A 23,886-nucleotide genomic window follows, 5' to 3' on the forward strand; every position below is an offset into this window, starting at 1 on the left:
ACCAATGTGGCTGTGACATTTCACCCTTTATGGGAAGGTATGTCACAGTCACCTTCCCCAGGCATTCCGTAACACATGAGGACACTGATCAAAGCACACTCTGTGTACAGACATAAGGAGACACAGATTGTCTCGTTGCTTAATTGCTCTCCCCTATTTGTAAATGGTCTTTTCCATGGCTCTTTCAGATCCACACCTTGACAAATATATTTTCTGTCCAAATTAGTGGGACTTGTTGTTTAGCAAAGTGCTACCCAGTGTGTCTCAATCTAGCCACAACTAAGAGGTACACCAGGACTGAGGACCGTGTGGGACAACATCTGAAAGGTGAGAAGGTAAAATAAGATTGTATTTTATCACTCTGTGCAGCAGACTCTCAAGGAGAGTTATATTTTAGATACTGGAAAGAATACTCTTATCTTTGGAACAAAAAGCAAGTACAGGTGCAGTGTCCTGACAGGACACAGGCTTTGGGAGAAAATGATAAATAAAAATTAAAGAAAACATTCCTCTACAGGTGTCTGCAGTGAGCAGTGGAGAAATTAGTATCTCCAGAGAGGATCGTGCCTGAAGCAGGGCTGTATTTCTCCTGTTAGCTCTGCAGCTGAACAGCACAGCAGCTCCACTTGCATTCACTAGGGACTGAGTCCATCAGGTTGATCCCTGAAGGCTGGTTCCTCACAGCTGGGATAGCCACCCACCAACTAAGCACCATGCCAGCCAGTCACCCCTGGAATGTCTCAGCTATGAATACAGAATTATCAGCCAGCAAACCAGAGCCAGTTTGGCTCTGCCATAGATGAGATATCTCATCTCCTGACCAACAGCCTAACTGACGTCATCTTTCTAGTTTGGAAAGCACCCCTGGATTACTATCAATGCCATTTACTGAATCTTCTGTTAATCCAATGGGGAGAAAAATTAATTTAGAAATAAATTAATTATAATCTTAACATGCTGAGAATACAGCAAACAATTCTGACATTTCCTAGGAGCAGTGAGATACCCATGTTTTCCATTTGGTTGCACCAGTGCTATTATCAGATGTTGGGTATTGCCCTTAGCTAACACAAACAGCTCTGGTGATACAGCAGATTGTGTTTGATGTGCTTATTTAAGAATATGATGAGTAAATTCTGTTCTTAACCTATATCTTCTGCGATAGCAGTGCTTACTAATATTGCCACCTGACACACACATCCAAAACTGATCCAGCAGACAAAGCTGGGGCTCATTTACCTCTCCCCTTCCCAACTGGCATGAGCTAAAGACCAGAAAACCCACTTTGCAAATCACTTTAGAAGGCACTAAATCCTGGCAGGCTAACACACGCAGACCAACCAACCAATAACAACAAAAAAAAAAAACCATGTTGGCTTTCAGGATCTTAGGAAGACTAAATCATTTAACTGTCTATCAACAGCATGTAATTTACTCTCATCCAGAACTCAACTGGCAGTGTTACACTCTTTAGAGAAGATCAGACAGACAGGACTGCTATAAACTGACAGGTGAAGCAAGGCAGAAAACTTAGAATGTTGGCTCCTGCAGCTGCAGGAATTATCTTCTCCTCTGCAGCTGAACAGAACCAAGCCCTACAGTTCACATTTAAATTACGGCTTTCTGCCTAAGAAAAATCTACCTTGATTTAAAGACAAAGTGATTAAAAATGAGACAATTTCCTTGGTGTTGAACTGATCTACAGGCAACTTAGACCAAACCTTTACCACTAACTTAAAAAAAAAAAAAAAAAAGTCAGTCATTGGTCTAGTAGCCCATGAAAGCAAGGCAGCACTCTCCATCTGGTGAGAAATGTCTTATTTAACTATGAGCCTGCTGTAAGCAAGGTGGAAGTGTATCTACAAGGAGGGCATGTCAAGAAGTGGCCCTTCTGCTTAGAAGACAGAATTGAGAGAGAAGATGGTGTTGTCAAGGGCAAATTACAAAGGCAACGGTTTCTGAAATGGCCATCTGTGACTTCAGAGAGGTACCTGTGGAAGCAGACAGGGTTTAGAGCAAAACAGTGTGGGAATTACTTGCTGAAGAGGCCTCGTGCCAATACTGGCTTGCCTGGTTCTAATGGTTCATCCAACTGTTTGTGCAACAAAGGTAGGAAGCAATTTTTCCTTCCAACGCTGCCAATCCCTTCAGGGTGATGAGGTTTTGCTCATGGGAAAAGGAGTTGACATTATATATCCTTCCTGGATCTTTTTTCTTTATCGGTTTTTGCTTTTCTCCGTAACTGGGATGTTGTTCACTGCTGCTGCTCAACAGGCCACCAGGGCACACACATCTACCCAATATGGATCTCTACCCGCAGATTTGTTTTCATTAAATGGAAATCCTGAAATAATTTCATTCAGAAAAACATTGAAAGTTTTCAGTAATGTGTGATAAGTTTGGTTCACTAACATAATAGTAATTCATTCTACTATGAATTATGTAATCATATTAAAGACCTGTATTGGCAAAATCACAATGAGGTGCTTAATCCAATTTTCCTCCAAATTCAGGACTTTTGGATTAATCTCTAATGCCATTTCAGAGGTGAGAAATGCAGCAAGGTCACTCCTACTTGCCTCTATGGACAGTCTGCTACCATAACTCAAAAGAAGCAGCTGAAACCTCGCTCATTTATCCCCTTACAATGGAACAGTTGCAAAAGTGCCATAAATGCAAAAAGCTTAAGCCTTCGAAGTCATGCTCATAGGATGGGTGGAGACTTGAAACTGTATGGAAAGCAAATTTGCCCTCAGGCCTTTTCAGCAGGTTGCAACCTGCAAATCATTAATATTATATGCAGTAATCAAGTTAGTGATGGGGAAGTTTTACATATGCATGTAGAAAAAAACTTATAAGGCAGAAATAAATTAAAATATACCAATAAAACTGAAAGGTTCTGCAGAACTGCTCTTCTACTACACTCAGCCTAGAAGATTTTGTTGTCCCAGCCACTCAAGAGGAAGCCACAGGTCTCCATCCACAAAATTAATCAAGGTGTTTTCATTACTCGGCAAGATTGACAGTTCTGTATCTATGGAACATTAATCTCCACTTTAGTTAATTTTATTAACTAAGTTGCCATACAGGAAAAAAAAAGGTTGCTCTCAAACACAGAGCTCCATATGGAATAAGGCGACCAAGAAAGGACTAAATGTTGATAAAGGTCGAAGCTGTTCAAATCACACAACCAAATGAAAATCTCTGCTGAAATCCAGACTTGCATTAGAGTTACCAAAGCACAGTGAATAGCAGCATTTGCAGCCCAGGGTTCCTAATTCCCCCAGGTCTGCTTCTGCTTTTTGGCACAGAGCATCTCAGTTTTCCATGAATCATTGGCACTTTGTGCCAAACAAACATCCAAACCTTTCCAAGATGCATCAGGCAGGTGTCACTCTACCTGCCCCCTCCCTGACCATCCTAGAGGCAGGTTCCAAACACGTTCAACTTGTCTTTGAGCAACTGAAACGCTCTGTAAACACAAAACCTCGGGTATCGCATGAGAGAAGACGTCACAACAGATACAACGGAGAAAAAGGAAGAGATAAAGTTTGGGAAAATGAAAAATTGGAAGCATGCAATTAGCAAAACTTAATGATCAGGGTGTCAGAATATAATGACTTTTCCATTAAGAAATATTTCAGAGGTGGGGCCAGTAGAAACTAAGGAGTCATTTTTAATTGAGTAAAATAAAGCATAGGAGTGAGTACAGTAGTAATTTTCAAATATGCTGTACAGAGTTCCTCAATCATTAACAGTTTCATTTTTAAATCCTTCCCCAGCACCAAGTGCCAATATTTCTGGAGGTCAGCACTGCCAAGAGATGCTGGTAGGTAGTTTTTCTTCCCCAGCCCCCCAGTTCTATACTTTCTTGCTAGTTGCTTAAAAAAAAAAAAAAAAAAAAAAAAAAAAGCTTTTCACAGAAGATAACATAAATGCATATTCTTGAGAAGCTTTTGACTAACAGAAAGGCTTTGAAATACAGGTATTGGCTATCACGCAGCAAAAAGAAGACCTTTCAGCTCAGTCCTTTCCTTGAGGTAATTTTACATATTGACATGCAGTCTTGCTATGTGATAGCCAAGAGAATTATCTTTGTGATTGTCCTCCTTCACAAAAGGACAAAAGCCGGGCTGTTAGTCCTGCCTGATATCTTTGGAATGGAAATACCTCCATCAACACTTTCCTCTGTGTGATACCTGTTCCTGCAGGTTAGCAATTACTCTCAGAAAGAGCTCACCCAAGTCACTGGGGCTTCTAACGTAAGAAAAACCAACCTCATGTCAAGTAGTAATGCCATAAAGTCACTTGCTGCAATAACAAGATTCTGAGTCCAAAATGAAAAAGCAAAATTTGCAGGGACACTAGAACAATTACTTAGCTGAGCATTTTCACAGTTTGAAAAAAAAAAAAGGCATTTAAAAGACTTGAAATACTAGAGGTATTAATATTATTCTTTCTGCTATCTGGATCTCATACAAGTCTTTTCATCATTAGACCTAGAAATCCTTTCTAAAAGAAACTGGTCTTTTTACCTTGTTTCAAGGGTGGTAGCAGAGGTAGGGCTCAGGTATTTAACATAGCACAAGTTTTGCAGAGAGCATGTGAACTGCAGTGGTCACAAGCATTAGACCCTGTCATTTCTTTAGCTTCACCACAGGATCTCCTCCCCTCTAAAATCAGGGAGTGCATTTCTATTCCCCTTAAGCAGGGAAGAAAGCTGACCACCCCAAAGTAATCATAACTGACTGGGAAGAAAAGCTTTAACAGGAAACACCATAAGTTATTTTACCACCCACAACACTCACCCTGGTTGCCACAAATCTGGTCACTCCCCTGACATTCCTTTCCAGGCCCTCAGGCTCTCTCCCTCTGGCTCAGGCTCTCCTGAACAGGCATCCTCACAGCCCAGACCATCCTTGTCTCCTGCAGCATCAGGAACAGCCATATCTGACCCAAAAAGCCCAGAGAATGGCTGGGTGGAAGGGATGTGAAGGCAACTCCCATGGCCCTGCCATTAGCAAGGCAGCAGTGGCAACACCTGCTCTGGGGTGGATCCTCCAGCACACTCTCACCTGACCCAGCAGCCAAAGAGAAGCCATTTTCTAATGAAACACTGATTTTAACCAAGCCTCTCAGAACTCCCAGCACTGAGGATTTTCTGGACTTTGCCTGACTTCCTATGCCTAAACTCAGGGCCCACAGATTTTAAATGTGTTAGGCAGCATCTCAGCATGAAGCTTCTAGGATTACAGATTTGGATTCGTGTTCCACATAATTGCCACTTTAATTTATTTGAGGGAAGGGCTGAAGTCTCTATCAGACTTCAAGGAGTCTCAGTATAGAAAGGTAAGGGACTGAGTACTGTCCTGATGTGAGGTCTCAGTGCAGCCGTACCTCTGAAAGGTGAATTGCTGAAATTATTAGTATAACCAATGACAACAACCTGCTTCCACTAGGTTACAGCTGCTCTGTAGTGCTAAGGGTGCCCACTCCTACAAATGTTTTACTCCAGAGGATAAAAAAAAAAGTACTCTAATGTGTGAAGTTTTACACTGTTATGTTTTTGTTGTAGAAAGACCTGCATTTTCTGTGGCTGGTTTTAACATTCAAGTGAAAAAAAAGTATTATGAAGGCAATTTTTTTTTTTTGTTTTTTCCCTTAAAGCTGGGGCAATTATATAAAGGCTGATATCTGGTATAGCAACATTTGGCAGTCATCTGGACACCTCTGGATTGTGAAGCTTTGCAAACTTTTATACAGTCATGAGTTTCTTTGCATAATCTTGGTCTGGCAATCCTATAATCTCCTACACTCCTCATTACAAACTTCTCCTTGACTGGCAAACAAGGGAGTAAAGTTTGAACAGGAGTGCAGGAAGGCAAAGTAAGGAAGTGCACTGACGTCCTTCCCGTGAGATGAAGCAAGACACAAGGACCTGTGTTTATGCACTTGGCAGGGAACACCAGGACAAGTCAGAGACACTACTAAAACAGTGGATTGGGCCGTCCCTGGAAAGGTACCAATAAACTGTGATGGACAGCAAATACTGATCTGCAGGGGACTAGCTGTAAGAAATGCTTTGCTTTATGGTGACAGTCTGGGTGTGATGGCTGTACAATGGTTTTGTTTCTTATCCCCAAAGGCTCACCTTCTCTCTGTTGGTTTGGTTTTGGTTTTTTATGAAGAGTTGCAAAAGCCGAAGGAGAGAACCAGATTTTCTGTCTGTGATGGGAAATCTCCAGGACTGTTCCACACAGCACAGAGCACATGGAACTGCTTTTAGGACCATGTAAAAACAAAAATGCCTTACAGATTTATTGCTGAGTTGTGGTACCCAATAAGAAGTTAAAAATAGTAGCAAGCCCCAGAGTTTACGCAGAACGGCTACTTCAAACCCAAGAAATGTGCACAGAGATTGTGATTGTTTGCATATCCAGATACAGGCTTTGCAGCCATAAATCTCACATAAGAGTATTTGCCCTGTTTTAGCAGCCTGAGGCATGCAGTTAAAGCACATCATATTTTCAGGCTACTGAGTAGGGAAGACCCGCCTTGATTAAAGAATTTAATCAAGTAATGTGATTAGATGATTTAGTCAAAGCAGATCCTGTCCTACTGACATCATGTAACATGATAATTTTCCCAGTTGCACAGTGCAGCACCTGGAAAAAGTGCCAGGAAACTTCCCTCCATTATTCCACCCAATCCCATGCACTTCTGAGCTGATAATTCAAGGCGTAGTACAATCACTCTAGAGCTGTTGCAGTATGGAGAAAATTTGAAAGAGTAATTTTTGAGAGCTAATTTTCATTTAAAAATTATGTCCAAAAAACAAGATTCTATGTTTATTGATCATCACTTTGCAGAATTTCATTAACTAAGCACATATCACTTCCTTCTACAGATGTTTCAAGGTAGCATTTCATTTAGGACATTCTGGTGGTAGATATTAACCAAAAGGTAAATTTACAGCATTGTTTCCAGTAGTGCTTGTAGTGCCAGCTATTGTCCAGTTTGTGGAAGAAATGCCAACCTTGCTTATACAAGTTTCTGTGGTTATGAAACACTCCTGTGAGGCAGGGCTTTGTTAGTTACATGAAAATTTGCTTTCACTGAAATTAGGGGATCCTTTGCTGTTGTTATTTTTTTATTTGCTCCCTGGAAAGTGAATGTTGGTGTTGGAATATAGCTCCATTTAAGAGGAATTGTTCAGCATGTAACTTGGTCACCTCTATTCTGATGCATATGCACAGAAACAGAACAAAATTTGACTGAATTTGAATCTTCCTAGGGTATAAATCATGGTTGCCTTCTTTCTGGGACACTGAGAAATGGTCCCAGGTCTGTCTGCAGCATTAAGATGACACTGATACTAAGCTAGGCACTGGTAGTAAAAGGGACCACACATGGACACAAGTCCTTCCAGTAAGGGCTTAATACTGACTGTTCTCTTCTTCTAATGTTCAATGCTCCCCATGTCTTGGCTTTTGTCCATATACAGTGTGGCTTTACAGGCTAAATGACACAGCTTTGTGTCCTTCCTTTTAGTGTCCTTCCTTTTAGTGTCCTTCCTAGGTAAGTGAGTGTTGAAGCAGGGGAGGAAACATTGTGGTAGAAAGTAAAGCCAGACAAGAGAGCTGTGTTTACTCCCCTGCTTAACTAAGAAGACAATCATGTTTTTTCCTTTGTATTCAAATTTCATGCACTTGGGATTTACCCTGGGTGTATATACCTGAAACACTAAATAAATAGATTTTTTTTTTCAACCTCAACAAGATTACAAGGAGGTTGATGGTCCTGTAAAAGAAACATTTTCTCATCAAAGACTAAAAGACTACTGGTGATACGAGTTCAATCAGAAATCCTGGTACATTTATCTTGACTGTTTCCTAAGGCTTTCCAGGGTTCACTTGACAATGAATATTCTTTCTCCATGGACATGCATTGGCTGATGAAGTGGATGTGGATGGTGGAGAGGAAACTGAAACCTAGAGAAGAGTTCCATCTGCCACGCTGGCAAACAGATTTACTGCTATGCTGCTGGCTGTTTATATAAAGATTGAGGTCAGGTCCTTCCTTATTTGCCTAAATCAAGGCCAGATAACATCTCTACTAGTCTGAATATTTCAAGCACAATATTTAATGACATGGACACTTGTTTTAGGCCTTTCGTTTTGAAAGATAATGATTGCAAACACAAGAGCACAATCACCACATAGCACTCTGAGCAAGGTCAGGAGATTCACAGGCACACTAAGGTCACAAATGATAAAACAGACTGCAAATGGCTAACTTGCTAGCTTTGCTCCAAAATAGAAAGGATATTTGCCAACTTGGAACCTGGATCTTCTTTACCAGCAGAAGGTATCAAGCATTCCTATTACAGGGTCAGGAAAAAGGAAGGAAATGTTTCTATAAAAAATTGTTAGAATGGATCATCTGCAAGGGTTCATCCTAGTTGTCTTCTTTAGTAGGAAGGGTCACTGTGGTGCCAGAAGGCACCAAGCAGGAGTTAGGAGACAGGCAGATCTAGGTTGTACAGTCCAATATCCTGTGGACAGTAGCATCATTTCATTCCTCTCAAAATGATCAAACCTCAATTTAACCTGTTAAGATTTTCCACCTGCTACTCCAGATACAGCATTTCCACAATCTGATGCCTCTGAAGACAAAATGTACCTTTCACAACTGCACTGGTGCTTAATTCACTTCCTTTTCCTCCTTTGCTTTTCCCCCCTTCTCCCCTTTCATTCTGCCTTTCCTTTTGCCCTTTTCTACTGTCATATCTCTTCTCACTCTGGCATTTCTAAGGTAAATAAACCAAATTCCTCTAGTCACATCTCAGTTCCTCTGGTTATTCTGACATCCCTTCTCTGCACATCTTCCAGTCTGGATTAAGCTCCTTGGAACACGGGTAACCACAGGCAGGGACAAAGAGCAGGGAGGCCAAGGATGCAAACTTTGAAGACAACCCAAGCATCCTGTTTACATGAGAACCCAAACATTCTCCAGCCATTTGAAAAGCTGTTGATCCTAGCAAGGTGATAAAGTAGAACTAGTAGGTCTAAAGTCTTTTATCAGTTTAATACATTTATTTATTAAGGTGTTTCTTTGGTTACTGTTTGAAGGTAGTTCCCCACTGGAAACAAAACAAACAACTATATTTGCAGAAGATTAGATCATAATAGTCTGTTTTATAAAGAGAAAAGTATTTAGGAGGAAGTCACTGGAGGTGAGATATTTTTTTAAATGGTAAACTGAATAGAACTGATTTTCTAAAGAACTAACTCATCTCAAATTCAACAAAAAGCTCAGGCATTGAAAAAAAAATTAAAAGGGAAAAATACTGCAACACAGTTTTTAAACTTTTATTTGCAAAATATCTTTTAAATTTTGTTGTCATTGCCTTCATTTTTTTCTTTCAACTTAACCTGAGCCTTTATATGACAACAGGCTCAGAAACAGAACAACTCAGGCAGGAAAGTACCTGTAGTCCAAACTCCTGCCTATCAGGTGAACAGGTTTTTGCCTTTTTTATATAAAATTAGGCAAAGAGGATGGAAATCTAGACTGAAGCAAGCAGTCAGGTTTTGCTTTACACTGAAACTATTTTTACCTTCAGAAGACAGCCAGGAGAAACAGCTTATCCTCATCTTAGAGTAAGCAGAAGCAATCAGAGGTAGCCTGTTTTAATATTGTCACAGCAATTATTTCTGCTAAAAGTCATGAGATCTGTTTTACTGAACCTGTAGTAGTGGAAATGAGATTCCTGAAAGAGAGAAATTGAGAAAAAACTTCCATACTTAAAAAATCCATGCCAAAGCAAAAGCCTATTGCAGATGAGGGAAAGAAAAAAATAGTGAAATAGAACAATTAAAAGCTTCTAACATCTTAAAATCATTTAAAGTTATAGAAAAAAATTAAAACACAGCTTTGATAGTCATAGAGAAACAATTCAGCAGGAAAAGGCAGAAAAAAGTCACTAATGTTTCTGAAGCCCAGAGATGCAGTTTGGATACATTGTGGCACCTCACAGGCTCAGCAGGCAGAAAGCAGTACACAGGTCATCTCCTCATGGCCCATGAAACAGAAATTCTTGCCTGAATAATGCCAGCAAAAGAGAAGAAATTTTTCTTCTGAGGAAAAAAAAAAACAAACCCGGTAAAGACCTGAAGCATTTCCCCTCCCTCAGCTCTTCTGCTGAGATGACATTTGAGATGACATGGGACTCCAAAGATTAGAGAGCAGGCATTAGAACAAGAAATCACAGCTGCTATTGCTCCAGAGTCACTGTTGTGTATCCCATGCTTAAACAATATGGTAGATTCATCACATACTCAAATGTTGTGATGACGCTATGAAACCTTACAATAATGAAATAATAACACTGTGTCATCCAAACCCTTCAGTTGTCTTTCTGCAACTCTCTCTCTGAGTCAATTGGCTGTATCTACCTCATTGGATTGAAATGTATTTCTAAGTCTCTTTTTATCTGGTCACAATACCTGATTTCTCACCATTACTGAAACCTGCTAGGCTCTACATTTTTGGCCACACTTATTTTTGGGTAGTGAATGAAGAAGAATTTGCAAATGAACTAGAAAAAGTGTGGGGGAGGTGTCTGTTGACTATTTCCTCTTCTCTTTGAGAAATGCCTTTGCATCTGTTCTTGTTTTTCCCAGTCTGGACCAACTGATATATAAGCCAGACACACTTTAACCAACATACACAAAACCTAAGCCACATGCAATCACAACAGAAATTCCAATTTCACAGCAGGATGGTGAGAAAGAGACAAAGTTCAAGCTTGATTGTGGAAGAAGGACATCAAGCACAACTTGTTTGTTTACTATCACTATCTCCATTCCTCACCCCTCTGCTGAGATGCTGAGCTTAGCCTGTGTACAAGCAAAGCTGAGATGAGCCTTGGAGCCTGTGTTGGCCACATTGGTCAAAGACACTCAGACGACCTCCAAGCTCTTTCTAAAAATACCTACTTCTTCCTCTTCCAGAAGCTCCATGACAATTGTTTTCTTTAGGAGGCTCACTTGTGTTTACAGTTGCTGAAGAAACCAAGATGTGTTAAGAGGACTGAAACCCACAGGGCTGGTTTTGCTGATGACTGAGGGCCAGTCTCCTCCTCCTTCTCCCTGGCCAAGTTTTCAAACCCCAGCAATGATCTGGGACCTCCTTGGACAGGCAGTTTGAATCACCTTGCAATGGAGCCTGATGAATGTGTTCTCTGCCAAGGCAGAACCTGCACACGGGCAGCACCTCAGCACTGGGAACAATGGCTCTTGGCTCTGCTGAGGGGCAAATTCAGAGCCAAGAACTGACAATTTATTGAGAATAAAGCTGTTTGTTCAATAGCAACATTTGAGTACTGGAACAAACTCCCATGTACACCAGTTTAGTTGTGTCTATTGGGCAAAGTCAGCATCTAGATAAAATGCCAGTACAGCCTAAAAATTATGTGGAGCAATCCACAGCAAAACACCTTTCTATGTATTTTATTCTTCCTGTCCCCCTTCAGCTATTTTTATGACAAAACACTTGGAAACCATCAGAGGTAGAGTCTCAGTGAAGAAAACTTCCTTTTTAGATAAACTTTTCCCTCTTGTTTATAGAGGTAAGATAGAAGTTGGATAGCAAAATGAGAAATTATCATTAATTTCCTTCTATTAGCATTTTATTTTCTTCCACTGAATTCTATTCCTTAGATTCTGTTTTGAAAAACTCAAATAATTTAATGTTTCTGTGCCTACTATATTTTCTCTGGATTAGACTATTTAGACCATGAAAGAAACATCAGGCTTGTTCTAATTCTTTGTTAAACTACACCATTGTCTGTAAGGTGGATGCCTAACAGACGTAACAGCCATTTTCTTTTTTATTTGCCGTATATTCTGATCACAGGACTTCTGTATGAGCAAATAGAGTAATCGTAGACCAGGTAGAAAACTGGATTCCAAAAGCCCACATAAAATTCCTTTATTTCCCAAATGGGACACAGTAGATTTCCATGGAAGTTTCCAGATTAGCTTAGGTTAATTATATCTATTTTCACAAAGCCTGCTAAATGGACCCTATGAAGATATGTTAATTGCTTTAAATATTGCAGTAACCTCCTGCCAAGCTAAGCCAAATCTTGTAGGTTGCAATGTCTTTTCCTTCTTCCTCCAAACTCTGACTCTGTCAGCAAGTCCTGAACAGAGGAAAACTTAAAAGCCTCCTGTGTTGCAAGTCCATGTTGAGCTAAAGGAACCATGGAATTATAGAATATCTCAAGGTGGAAGGGACCCATAAAGATGGAGTCCAACTCCCTGCTCTTCACAGGACTATCTAAAGCTGTCCCAAATGACCAAAAATGTTCTCCAGACACTCCTTGAACTCTGACAGGCTTGGTGCCATTACCACATCCCACTGTGGAGCCTGTAACAGCGACCAACCACTCTCCCAGTGAAGAACCTTCTCCTAGTGTCTAATCAGAACTTCCCCTGACACAGCTTCATCCCATTTCCTCATACTTTGCTGGTGACCAGAGAGAGGAGATCAGCAGCCCCCCCTCCAGTGCCCTCCCTGAAGAACCTGCAGACTGTGGTGAGGTCACTCAGCTTTCTCTTCTCCAAGCTGAACAAACCAAATGACCTCAGACACTCCTCCAAGTCTTGCCCTTGAGGCTTTTCACCATCTTGGTTGCCCTCCTTTGAACATGCGCTATAATTTGATGTTCTTACAAAGAAGCATCAAAACTACACATGGGACTCAGGATGGGGCTGCACCAGCACAGAGCAGAGCAGGACAATCCCCTCCCTCAAATGGCTGCTGATGCTGGGGTTGATGCACCACAGGACATGGCTGACATGTCCAGTTTGCCTCAACCCAAGCCCCCAGTACAGTTCTCATGAGTTAAAATACTCAGAAAGGCCAGAGGAGCAGGGATGCCTAGTCAGAATTGTCCGTTTCAAGATGCCACAAGGTCTGTTTTGTCGTGCTCACCATTCCAGGTAACAAGAGGGACCACCAACAGGCAGGTGTGGTCCTAAATGCAGCAACCCCTCTTTGCCCACAGAGTCCCAGAAACACACACATGTGTGAAGCCCTGCTAGGTGTAAATGTGGGAGGATTCAATAGCTGTCATGGAGCTGTGTAAAGAGGCAACTCCCAGATACTGTCAATTGTCAGGCTCTGTTTCTGTTTTCTGGCCGGTTTGTTTCAAAGCTGTGCGGTTTATTTTTTTAAACTTTCCTTAAAATTACTTGGTCTGGCATTGAGGAAGGTAATTTATTTACATAGAAGGGGCTGGAGTTTAAACACAAAGATGACTCAAGATAACCCTCCCTTCTGTGTTTTACCCAAAAGGAATTTACTGAAAGCCTTTATCAAACCCTCTCCTCCCTCAGACTTGGGAGCAGGAAGAGGCATAAATGGATTAGTGCATATTCCACCTGCAGCAGTCACTGAGTACAGGCCAAACAGTGAAAAGTTCAAGAAAGTAGGTAACATTTTCACCTCACAAAGGTCTGGGGACCAGGTCAGTTGTGAAACACATTAACAGCATGGGGCTGGCCTAGCCTTTGAAACAAAAAGCTGAAAACAAGATTTAGTCTGACACCACAAGGAGAGGAAGCACTGGGGGTCAATCAGGAGGAATGTGTTGTGCTGCAAACTGCAGGGATTTATTGCAATTCCCACTTCCAGTAAAATCACAAGTGGAGATCAGGGGCTGGCTCTCTCCCCATCCTTGGCACAAGAGACAGCTCTTGGTTCTTCAGTTTTGTCTACTTAAGCCTCTCCTGTAGCTCTGGGTGTGTTGTGGTTTAACTCCAGCCAGCAGCCAAGTACCACAAGCCACTCAAGTCACTCCCTCACCAGCAGGATGGGGGAGAGAATTGGATGGATAAAAGGTAGGAAAATCAGGGGTTGAAAAAAAGACAGTTTAATAGGGAAAGCAAAAGCCATGCACACAAGCAAAGCAAAACAAGAAATTAATTCACTGTTTCCCATGGGCAGGCAGGAGTTCAGCCACATCCATGACAGCAGGGCTGCAACACACAGAACCATGACCTGGGAAGACAAACGCCATCACTCCAAACGTCATCCCCTTCCTCTTCCTTTCCCCCACTTTATATACTGAGCATGATGTCATGGGGCATCTTTCTGCAATAAAGAACAGTGTCATAACAACAACTACAATCACTGCAGAGGGTCATTATTTCATCTGTTCAGGGATACAACCTCACCAGGGCAAGGATAAGGTAGAAATAAATGTGGAAGTGTATACGTCCCTCACAGCTCATTTTGTGCGTATTTAGCACTCCAGTACAAACTTGCTGCTAGCTCTCTGTAGCTCAGTTGTATTCACTGTTTGCTGAACTTTTCTTCAAAAATGAGCAAAAAGCTCATGGATAAATTTGGGTCAAAAGAGATTACACTGGTGAGATTTAGATTCACCTTTATGTAACTGGAAGCTCATATCAGCATTCCAAGTCTGAAAGCAAGACTCAAAATTTTAATTTTGGATTCTGCTCAGAAGAATCTAGGCAGACAATCTCACAAATCAATAAAATTTTGACAACATTATGAGCATCATTAACAACTTGATTATTTTTCTATAGCTGTCTCTCTGCTACTGCCTGAAGTTAAATGTCCAGAGACAACAGGAACATGCTGAAAGAGCTGCTAGAAAGAACAACTTTGTTTTTTCAAACAGGAGCTAATTGGTATTTTCTGAAGATTGAAGATAAGGAAATATCAAATTCCCCTAACTTTCCATCAGCCTAGAAAATCCTGTGCATTTGTGGAAACCGCACACATACAAGGTAGGATTCTGTTGACTTAGGCAATGTGGGACTTCACCTATTGCTTGGGTATATCTTTATTGCAATTTCCTTCTCTTCAAATAGGAGGAAGCTCCTGTATTGCTTAATACAGGGATTTCTATCCTACAGCTTACACTCCCTCCAGCAGCCTCCTCTTCCCAGAGAGCATGGCCTTAAAGACATGCAATGTTCTTCCATAAGTGCCAGCACCAGGGTTCAACAATTTTTCACTTTGTTTTGGTCTCTCCTTCACTTACTGCCCTTGCCATGACCTGATCTGTCCCTCAGATTTACCACAATTAAAGCATATTTGTTTTTGTAAGTAACAACATTAGCTTAACTACTGATGCTAGAAAGAGACTCTGTATTAAAAAAAAACATGTCTAAAATCATATTGAACACAAAGGATCTTGGAAGACACATGGTTTGGAATAAACACCAAAAACACAGGGCTTTTCAATTTACAGGTGCCTGGATTTGGCTGCTTTGGCAGTGAGTGCCCAGCAGCTGCTGCCTGTGAATGCTGAGGAGTTGGCACCCATTAGAGGAAATTCAGTATTAAACACTCTGTTATCTTGCCCATGAAGCAGTCACCTCTCTCCCTTTATTTGCATAGATAAAAACTTTCCGTGCATGTGTTTCTGCATTGTCCTAAACACTGACCTGTAAACCTGAACCATACCACGGTGGCAAAGAGAGTGTGAGCGTGTATCAAAATGCTGCTCACACCAGACAGAGCTCGTGGCCATGGCAGGGATCCCCAGAAGGAAAATGACCTCAAGGCCATGACTAACAGAGAAGCAAGAATTGAATGTGAATCATCATCTTCCGAAGAATCAAACCCAAAACAACATTAGGTGTTGATATACAATACACAATATTGATACACACACATTGATACAGACAAGCTGCACTTCCCTTGCCAGAGCAACACAAAGTTCACTTATTCTTTCATAAGCAACCAACACGTAATTCCTGGTGAACTGTACACACAGGGCCCTCTCCTACAGTAGCTCCCTCCCTGTGACAACGCTGCCTCATCCTGCTCTTCACGTGTGCTGCTCCTGCCCACCATAACCCCTCTGTGCTTGTACTGCTGAAGAAGTGTGGGCAGCAGGAGCAGATCCAGCACAGGAGCACAGGGGCTCTCTGGAGATTCAGCACAGGAGCACACAGCACTCTGCTCTGCCTGGCAGAGTTCAGTCAGCTCCTCTGGGAGGGGCACCCATTCTTGTACCATCTTTCATCACCATTACCTTGGCATTCAGGTCAAGGTTAGCATGCACCTCAATCTTCTCTTACTAAATGTAGCAGTATCAGCTGCAGGAGTTTGTTTGGGTTTTCTAAGTTCTATTTCTGCTTCTGATATTGATTTTGTTGGTGCTGTACATGCCTAAAAGAGAGATAACCTTACTTGAACTCAAATGGCAATGGCAATACAAAGATAGTTTGTTTGAAGCACTATAAAAACCATATGAGATCACACAAACACACTGTTGAGAGAATGTGTAAACAAAAAGAAATGTCTTGTATAAGCTGCTACAGCAGTCTTAATCAGGAAGCTTTCATTGATGTCAATCTTAGTCATTACCTTCATTGTTAATTATAACCCTCCCAAATTTTATTCCATATGATTCTTAAGATCTAGGCATTCTGACTGAGACAATCTTTGAGGTCAACACCACAATATAGAAACCTCTGAAACAGAAGTGCCTGTCTATAACAAAAAGTACATGGAGGTCAGCCCAATTAGCCAGGTAAAACTCCTTGTGCATCATGGCCAGCTTAAAGGATAAAGGCTCCATCTGCTCCTAGTAACTTCAATTGTAATATTTTGTCCTAATACAAAGTTACTGCTTCATATTTGTAAAACTTATTAAATGTAAGACAGATGAAAATTCTAAAGATTTAGTAAAACTTCAGAACGATATTTCACTTTGGCTGAAGTCACAGGAATCTAAAGTAGGAAATGGGAGCGGACATTGACGCTAGACAATGAACAATTTGTTCAAGCAAGCACTTAGAATTTGTGAAAACTCTTACATATTGTGCAAAACACTAATGAAAAACCCTTCATCCTGTGGTGCAATATCCACACTTCTGCCTCAGTCTTACATATGGATCTTTTAGTTGCTGATTACAGTAACCTCTGCCCATACTTCAGCTCTCAGACTGAAGTGTACTTTGCCACTGAGTACTTGTTCTTCACGTAAAGATGGTGTCATGATTTGTATGTTGTGAAGACATTCTGTACTCATTATTAATACAGCAGTATTTCTGTGCTTTGAACATCATCTGAAAGACCATCTGTATAGTTTTCAGAATGAAATAATAGGCAAAAAAAAAAAATCCATCAATGTTCCAAAGTTTACTGAGAACAGAATTTATGATTGCTTATATGCAATGCCCCCTTTTCAACTTGAGAGTACTCCCAAAAATATATAATTTCATTAGGATGGCTGTCAGGACTTCAAAACTCTTGGGACTGCACATAGAGGAAACATTATAAGCTTCCTCATCCTCAAAAGAGATGAAATGTTATGGAAAGGCTGGTTTACCTGAACAACAACAAGGAAACAAAGTCAAGCTCAGAAGTGGAGGCACCAGACAAATTCAGAACCAGAGCTCTGAACTGCAACCCAGATCTTATGACTGAATTTCAATCTGCCTTAGGCAAAATGCCATGTCTTTCCTCAGAATTGGTCAATTAGATTAGAAATCTGATAGAGAATCATATTTGATGAAGAATTTTGCATGAAGCCATGTACACAGCTTTAAGCAGAAAGCAGCTTAAACAATACTGAAGGTCTCACTACTGACTATTTACAGTGCTGCATTGATATTAACTGGTAGGGAGAATTTGGTTTGGCTTTTGGCAAGGAAATACTTCTAAAGGTTATCACAGACTATCACAGACAGATTGTGAAGTTTGGGAAGTGAGCAAGGGGAAGGATTCTGGGAAAGAAAGAAGGAAAAGACTGGAAATAACTGCCAGGTCAGAACCACTTATTCTCTTGAGAATTGTATTTCCCCACTGTAGTAATAACCTGACCTGACTCAGTGGAAATTATTTCAAGGCCAGAGAAAGGCAAACAAAAGCACACATCAGAAAGCTGCAAACAGAACTGATGATGCAGGATCAGGATTTCATCACCTCTAGGAAAAGACAGTCTGAGCATTTCCCACGGGGAATACCAAAACAATCTCCCTTGCCCTACAGGCACATGACTGGATCCAAGGCAGTTGCAGAGGAGAAACCAATCATCTGCCCTTCCAGAAAGGGGCACAGACAGCTCTCAGTAATGCCATGCCCACAGCAGTTTTCAAGGATGAAGTCAGAAACAACTCTAAAAATAATTGGCAGTTGCCAAATTAAATACTCAGAGTGTTCTATTTGTTTCATAACTTTATGTTTGTTTCTACCATATTGCTATGAAAAGCTGTGGCACTTCTCATTAGATGCCTCTAAGTTCCTATAAAAATTATTTGCCACAGAGTCTTAGGAATGATGGAAAAACCCCACCAGTCTCATTCTTTCAAATGCTGTTAGATCTAGCTGAAAATTCACCCACAGAGCAATTCTCCAAAAGACCAGTAACTTGGTAGTGTTGTGCAAGGGTTTTTGGCAACATTAAGTTTGTATCTGTTCTCTACAGAAATATTTTGTTTTGACTTCAAAGAATTCAATGTTGATCTTTCTTTTAGTCCAATAGAATTAAAAATCTTGGGTTTAACACTACTGAAAAAGTCATGAAATGCCTTGATCTAGTAAAGTAAATTATCTTTATCTTGATCATTTAGAAGCAAAATGTATCAGAAAGAAAATAATTGTAGTAAATTAAAAAAAAGGTCAGCTTTTCATAATGATTCCAAAGAAAATAATTCTTAGAATTTCTAGTCAGAAAAGTTTTCATTTTTAAATTATATTATAAAAGCAGGTGAGATTGATGGAATTACTGGCATCATTTCACTGTCTCATGGCTCATAGTACATTCTTATAAATTTTAAATCAGAGACCATGTAGCTTGCCAGACACAACAGTGAACTGGAAACTGCAAACATCCATCCTGAGTCTGACACAGACTCACTGCTGCTCAACTCCCATCTTCTTGCTCACCCACAGCTCTCAGGGAGCCTGTGGGAGGCTGGGATATGCCTGGAATGCAGACACGTGGCTCAAGAGGGCAATCTCATCTTTCTTTTTCCTCCTATATGGGAACTGGGAGAACTACTAAGCTGCAAATCTAACCTGAGATTATCCTTGCACAGCATTTTGTAGTGCAGAGCAACTCAAGACCTTGCACCTGTTTGATTTATCAATAGGAGTAGTACAGGATTAAAGATTTTGAGTGATTGTTCAAAAAAGCTGTGTATAGAGGTGTGCTCCTCAGTCCTGACAGCTGATGTGCCTCAACAGAGCAGAGCCCTTGCTGCTACATCCCTTCCAGGACCTGAGTGCAATGAAGAAAGAGGCAGAGGTTCATCATACAACCAAAAATCTACAACCCCTTAACCTTCCTTCTTCCCTCTCCCACCAGCCAATCTGGCCTGGAATTTGGGGGCAGATACCCAGTCACCTGTGGGGTGCTGGCCTGTGTTTGCAGAGCACTGTCTGAAAGCAAAGCCTGAGCAGCTGCCAGCTTGCTCCCTGACAGCTCCTGGAGGATCACACCAGTGCTAAAAACACCAAGACTACATACTAGGGGAATGACTATGGACTCCACAGCCCTGGAACACAAAGCTGAACTTCAGGCAGCCTCTCAGAAGCTGATAGCAGACACAGACAGACTGGGGAGGAGTACCAAGAACACAAGAAACTACCTAATCTTTTGTTAAATTATCATACCATAGGGTGCAATTAAGTCTTAGGACAGTGTAGGCTCTAAGGGCTGTACTTGTGTGTGGGAGAGGGGTGATTTTCTCCCTCCCAAAATTCATGTACACATTCCTTAGCTCCACTGACCTCACTGAAAGGGTGGAGAAAAGTGATGAGGACTTCACCATAAGATAGAGATGTTCCTGCAGTAGTAGAAAGTAAGGGCAAGACTGAGACTTCCTCCTTCTTCCAGGCCCCTATCCCACCATATTCACCCCCTGTTAAGATTCCCCCATGGCCCTGCATTTCAGGAAAATTAAACCCCCACAGCCTGCCTCCACCAGGCTGGAGCCCACCCACACAGGCTGCATTTGAAGTCTTGAGCCCGTGGTACAGTTTGGCACAGTGAGTTCCCAGAGTGCCAAGGCAGAGGCACTCCCCACTGCAGTGAGAAGAATGCAGACAACTTTCCTCCTGTGTAGGAAAGTCCTTCCCTCAAAGGCTTCTCCCCTCAAACTGACCAACTGATTAACACCCCTAGGAGCTTCTTTGACTCCTACATGGATGTAGTTAGGAAGAAATGTTCCCACTCATCTGGGGCTGGTCTGGAATCTGACCAGAATGGTGCCTGATTTCCCAGCACCAGCTCAAGTGGTGCTGGAGACCTGCCAGCTCAGCACGATGCCACAGCCTGGCTGCAGAGGGTCACCCTCTCCAGCAGGGAACAGCCTGTGGCAGATGTTTGGTTTGTAATTCCTTGCCTACTGTGCTCCAGCTGGACCTTCCCAAGGTAGTCCTGCTCCAGAGGAGGAACAAAATTGTTGCTCAATAGGAGAGTTTTGTGAGCAAATGAGATAAAGCTTCCAAGAAATTGGAAGGAAAACAGGAATGCTTTGGTTGCCAGAATGAAAACAAACACTGAGCAGCCCCTCTCCCTCCCTCCCTCCATTCAAAGGTAAATACAAGAGCAGCCTTTCCCCTCACCCCTCATGTGCTCCCAGCAAGCTCCTGTCCCATCCACAAAACAACAGTAAAACCTCTGACCTGCTGCCTAGTGGGAGAAAGAAGAGGAAGCAACATCACTGACTTTGTTGATGGTGTCCCAAGGCACATAACTGAGAATTACAGAAATACCTGTTTGGAGGATTAAGACCCGCAACAAAAAGTTTAGAGGATTACACTGAAATAATACCTGACCAGTTCTTTAGGAAGCACTACACAGATTACTCATGCCATGATTTTTGAGGGTAGCTTTCTGTGCAGTCTGTGCAGAGACCCAGAGGAACATTCACAGTTACACCTACTCAAATAGTTGCTTTTTATGACTCACAGAAGAAGTTTAGAAGGCTATTAAAAAAAAAAAAAAAAAAAAAGAGCTGACCCGTAGAAAGCTATTAGATCAAAAATCTTGGACAAATACCACTATATTTCCTACATCAGGCAGTGATCAAGGAAAAAAACCAAAACACAGAAAGACAATTAGGATGAACTAAAGAAAGATCCTCTGGGGAGGTGTCTTCTTCTCCAGTACAGAGCCTGGGACAAATTTAGAAACAGGCGTAACTACTGGATGGTTGATTTCTTGATTTCCTTGGATTTTTCTCAGGGCCATAAAGAAATATATTTGCTAAAAAATTAGAAAAATCTAACTGCAAATATTTTGTTTTAGAAGGCCTTTCTCTACATGTTGAATGTTGGAGAAAGAGTGTTTGATGCTGGAGGCCAGAGGTGCCTTGGCAGCCCACCACACCCTTTCTTCTCAAAGAAGATTTACGGGCTTTACTGGTATTACCAAGCATTCCAACTGCTTGGAACTTCATTTTCTGAAGCTGAAATGGAAGAAGAAGCTGAAGGAAAGGAAGAAGCCACAGTTCCCCACTTTGTAAAATCAAGTGGCAAAGTCCAGCAACTGAAGGAAGTGATGTGGTTTTTATTTAAAGGAGTACAAGGCAGGGCTCCTGTATTATTCTCTGTAACAGGTACATGTGCCATCCCAGCACTGCTCTCATCACCTGTGGGGTGGGGTTTGAGGGAAGGAAGAGGCCAAGGTTAACAAATTTGGAAGAAACTCACTGTAAACAACCAACTCTCAAGTCTGACCATATGCAACTTGTTGCATTGAAAGTTAAAATCACTCAGTGAAACATGGTTTTAGTCAGAAGGAAAACAAAAGTAAAGGTTCTACTGAAACCAAGCAAAGCCAGGAAAAAGAAAGTAACCATGCCACAGGAGACAAAAGACAAGTAAAATCAGACAGAAAATCTAAATTCAGGTCTGAGGAATGCAGTACTAAAGCTCTGTAATTGCTGTGAACCAAGTAGGAAGATGCATGAGTAGAGATGGCCAGAGATTTGCAAAACAGAAAAGGTAAGCTTAAAAAAAGAGGAGTAGAACCAACAAGGACAAACAGGTTCAGATCTGAAGCGCTGACCTGGCAGCTTTGGTAGGCTGCACAAAAACAAAAGGGAGAAAAGAGAATGCAAAGAAGATTTGGCTACTTCTGTCTTCCATCAGGAGTTATTGCAGTGTATGATACTAATGGGCACCATCAGATTTCTCAATATTAGCTTTACTTTATGTTGCAAATAGCAAAAAATATCTGATAGTATGGTGTTAAACAGAATCTTACAGAAGAATGTTCCCTCTTGGCTGAAACATGCCATTTTTGTCTGTGTGTGTTCCTTTTACGTGCAATTTTTATCTATATTATTTCTTCAGTTTTGGAAAGTTAAGACATTAGTACCAGGGAATTTTGAACCTTATCAGAAAAGCTCTAGAGCATTCCTTCAGTTCTTGTATCTAAGGGGTTTATGAACATTTCCTCAGTTGCACAAGACAGAAAACACTGGAGGATTCTGCAGGCAGAAATTAGAGCTGCTAATAAATCTACCACATGGTATTTATTTACTCAAGTAATTACTTTGCTTCAGATAGGAAAAAGGACAGCTTTTGTAAAGGTACCAGAGACAGACATGGCAAATTTGCTTCTTGGGACCATATGTATAGGAAAGAGAGCTGGCACTGCCCAGTTGCAGCCCAAAGGGTCCCCAGAGGAGGGACAGCTCATTGCAGTGCCAAACACACCATTTGTAGACTCTGATTATGGTGCATTCTTCCTGGACTGTGTTTTGGAAGGGGACACGAAGATAAAGTCTGCTGCTCCCTTCAAAGGTGACAAACCTCCAGCAAGATTTCCTAACAGATAAAGACCATCAGCAGCAAACCATTTGTTTACCTGAAGTATATTGACCTCCATGTAGCGAATATTTTTCTTCTCCATGATCAACCCAACTGGTTTGTAAATGATACTGGTATCAGTGCCTCATGGGTGGAGGCAGCGCTGTGCAGACGTAGAAGGATCAGCAGTGGTGCCTTTGACACCTTCTGACTTAAGAGTGTGTGAGTTTGTGTGCGCAGATTGTGTCACATGCCCTTTTGTTTGCAGCATGTTCAAATCACCTTCCACCACGTACGTCATGGTCTTCCAGTCTGACGGAAAGCACAGCTCTGTGGTTTGGCATCTCCTGCCCATGATCCCTGCAGATCAGTGGACTACTTCTACAAAGAATAATTATTAAAAAACAGCCTTGTAGTACTCTCTCGGTCTTGCACTTTCATAGGATTTCTCTTTTTTTAGGATTCCTATATCCAAATAGTTAGGAAAAAACCAACCTGGCTGAAGTATGACTGTGCAGGAGATAAGAGTAGTCAATTATAAACACTATAAACATCCCTCTTATCTTAAAATCTTGGAATTTCAGATATTAGACAGACATAGTGAAATCCTTAAGCTCCCACTAGCCTATGTGAACTCTCCTCTTCAAGAGCAGAACATGTATCCAAGAGCACACCTGGGACAGACTTGATGTTATGGGCCAGATAACTGGGAGGCATTAAAACCCAGCTCCAAGGACTTCTGTCCCTATTAACTTTTGACTAACTTTGGTTTTCATTTGCTGTAATCTAACTGTTTTGCTCTGGAATTTATTATCCACATAGATGCCAGACTGAGTTAGAGCTTCTACTGAAATACGTAAAAGAGCTGAATTGTCACTTGAAACTGCCACACTTTCCAAACATAATAAATAATCACTTAGGAATAAAATCATATCCATGTTTGTGGATTTTGTCACAATGAGTTCTCTAAATATAGCTTTTTCTCTGAAGTTATGCAACTTTTAAAAAGTATTACTGTTTTTGCTTCTATATTGCTATCCCCATCTAATCTGGTACACAACAATTTAT

The 23,886-nt window shown here is 41.2% G+C and overlaps 1 long non-coding RNA gene across 5 annotated transcripts; it reads left to right on the forward strand.

Moving 5' to 3' along the window:
* The first annotated feature begins 91 nt into the window (after nt 1-91).
* Nucleotides 92-15,411, forward strand: LOC128795423 (uncharacterized). 5 transcript variants are annotated; one of them, XR_008433530.1, is made up of 7 exons: nt 92-327; nt 3,783-3,829; nt 3,986-4,040; nt 5,960-6,070; nt 6,908-6,963; nt 14,622-14,825; nt 15,293-15,411. It is a non-coding gene; the product is annotated as an uncharacterized LOC128795423 (long non-coding RNA). The 5 variants fall into 5 exon arrangements; XR_008433531.1 differs by having other exon boundaries at nt 5,960-6,019; XR_008433532.1 differs by lacking the exon at nt 6,908-6,963 and having other exon boundaries at nt 5,960-6,019.
* The last annotated feature ends 8,475 nt before the right edge of the window (nt 15,412-23,886 follow it).

Source organism: Vidua chalybeata, chromosome 14, assembly GCF_026979565.1.
Source record: "Vidua chalybeata isolate OUT-0048 chromosome 14, bVidCha1 merged haplotype, whole genome shotgun sequence".
Lineage (NCBI taxonomy): Eukaryota > Metazoa > Chordata > Aves > Passeriformes > Viduidae > Vidua > Vidua chalybeata.